We start from the raw sequence: 2508 nt of genomic DNA, 5'->3' as shown, positions 1-2508 counted from the left end.
TTTGATTCCGGTCAAGGGCACATGCCCCGGTTGTGGGCTTGATCCCCAGCAGGGGGCGTGCAGGAGGCAGCCGACCAATGTGCTTCTCTCTGCCTTTCCCTTCCCCTCTCTCTAAAAATCAATAAAAACATTACAAAAGAAAAAAATGAGCCCTAGTCGGTTTGGCTCAGTGGATAGAGAATTGGCCTGCGGACCAAAGGGTCCCGGGTGCGATTCCCGTCAAGGGCACGGACCTCGGTTGCAGGCTCCTCCCCCGCCTGGGCCCTGGCCCAGTGCGTGCAGAAGGCAACCAATTGATGTGTTTCTCTCTGTCTCTCCCTCTCTCTCCCACTCCCCCTAAAAATCAACGGGAAAATAGCCTGGGGTGAGGATTAACAACAACAACCAGGGTGAAGATTATTCCAGGACTGTTACTGAAAATAGCTGTGTTCCAAGCGGGGGCGGGTGTTAAAATGGGCTGGGCATCCAGTCTGTGCCCCTCCCTGTGGCCTCTCTCCAGCGACCGGGATTTTGATAATGTGGTGGGGATCTAATCGCCCCTGTAACCACTCAGTGGCTTCTGGTGTGGCCACAGAGCTGTGTGACTGTCACCTCGACTGTTCCCATCACCTCGGAAAGAAATGCCGCGCACACACACACACACCCCGCACCCCCTGGCACTGCCCCCCTGGCCTCCTGTGTCTGAGGGTCGCCTGGGAGGGTGGGGGCAGCTGGCGCTTACAGTTATTTAGCAAACGTCCCTGTTTTTATAATTTTTTATTTATTGATCTCAGAGGGGAAGGGAAAGGGAGAGAGAGAGAGAAACATCAATGATGAGAGAATCATGGATCAGCTGCCTCTTGCACGCCCCACACTGGGATTGGAGCCTACAACCTGGGCCTGTGCCCTGACGGGAAATCGAACCCAAGACCTCCTGGTTCATAGGTCGATGCTCAACCACGGAGCCACGCCGGCTACATTCCTTTTTTAAAAATATATTCTTTTATTGATTTTACAAAGAGGAAGGGAGAGGGATGAGAGTCAGAAATGTGGATCCTCCTGCCCGCTCCCCCCTCCTCACTGGGGGGTTGAGCCCACAACTGAGATACATGCCCTTGACCTGAATGGAATGGAGCCTGAGGGCCAACGCTCTACCCATTGAGCAACACTGGCCAGTGCACTAACGTTCCCTGTCATGTGACCCCCACTCATGACTGGCCTCTTTACCGCGGCCTCTGTCCCTTCAGGACTTCCTAGGGCCGCCTCTGGGTCCCCCCTTGTCACCCCTGTTAGAGCAGGGAGCGCCCTGCCTGAGGATCGCCTGCTCAGTGTCCCGGCCCCTTTCCGCACCCCCCCATCCCTCCCCAGGCAGCGGCCGGCTCTCCCCCCAGCTCAGGCCCCAGGAACGGTGTGTTGAGTTGGAATGGAAACCAGAGCTGCCAGCAACCTGGGCATGTGTCAGTCCCAGCTCCTGGCCTGCACACACCTGCACATACGTGCACATGCCTACGCACATCTGCACATATCTGCACGCACCTGGACACACCTGCATGCATCTGCACACGTGCACACACCTGCACATATGTGCACACGCCTACACACATCTGCATGCACCCGGACACACCTGCATGCATCTGCACACGTGCACACACGTGCACACGCCTGAACATGCCTGCACACATCTGCATGTGCCTGCACACTTCTGGGGGTGTGAAGCGGGGAGTCCACCCCTTGGGGTTTAGGTCCCAACCCTGCTGGGGACACAACCGAGAGATTGAACCTCCACGGGTGTCCCTTTCCTCGGCTATAAAACGGAGCTAAGAATAGGGCTGCTGCGGGATTAGCGCGGGCGGGAACACGGAGTCAGGGAACACGCACCGTCATTACCCTTAATCGCGCGGGATTTAGAGGCCATTAGGCTCGCACTCGCTCGGCCGCCCATCCGGCTCACTGTTGCACACACCTTTCCCGAGGACCGGGCGGGTGCCGCTGGGAGGCCCTCCGGGTGGCCGGGGTGTCGGGGAGATGGGCGGGGAGGCAGGAGCCAGCTCAGCATGGGCGCCAGGCCAGGCCAGGCCAGGGGAGCACGGACTGCGTCCTGGGAGGCTCCAGAGAAGGTGAGGGACGAGCATCTGTTAGAAAGAGGCCTTTGGCCCGGCCTGCATGGCTCAGTGGCTGAGCGCTGACCTAGGAACCAGGAGGTCACAGTTTGATTCCCAGTCAGGGCATATGCCCATGTTGTGGGCTCGATCCCCAGTGTGGGGCCTGCAGGAGGCAGCCGATCAATGATTCATGGATATGTTCCTATCTCTCTCTATCTCTCTCTCTAAAAGTCAATAAAAAATCTTTAAAAAAAAAAGAAAAGCACAAAACCACCTAAAGCAGTGGTTCTCAACCTTCTGGCCCTTTAACTACAGTTGCTCATGTAATTAAAATTATTTTCGTTGCTCCTTCATAACTGTAATGTTGCTACTGTTATGAATCATCATGTAAATATCTGACATGCAGGATGGTCTTAGGCGACCCCAG

Source organism: Myotis lucifugus, unplaced genomic scaffold (genome assembly GCF_000147115.1).
Source record: "Myotis lucifugus unplaced genomic scaffold, Myoluc2.0 scaffold_3720, whole genome shotgun sequence".
In the NCBI taxonomy this organism is placed as follows: Eukaryota; Metazoa; Chordata; class Mammalia; order Chiroptera; family Vespertilionidae; genus Myotis; species Myotis lucifugus.
The sequence above is the reverse complement of the archived record's forward strand: the minus strand, read 5'-3'. Positions refer to the sequence as shown.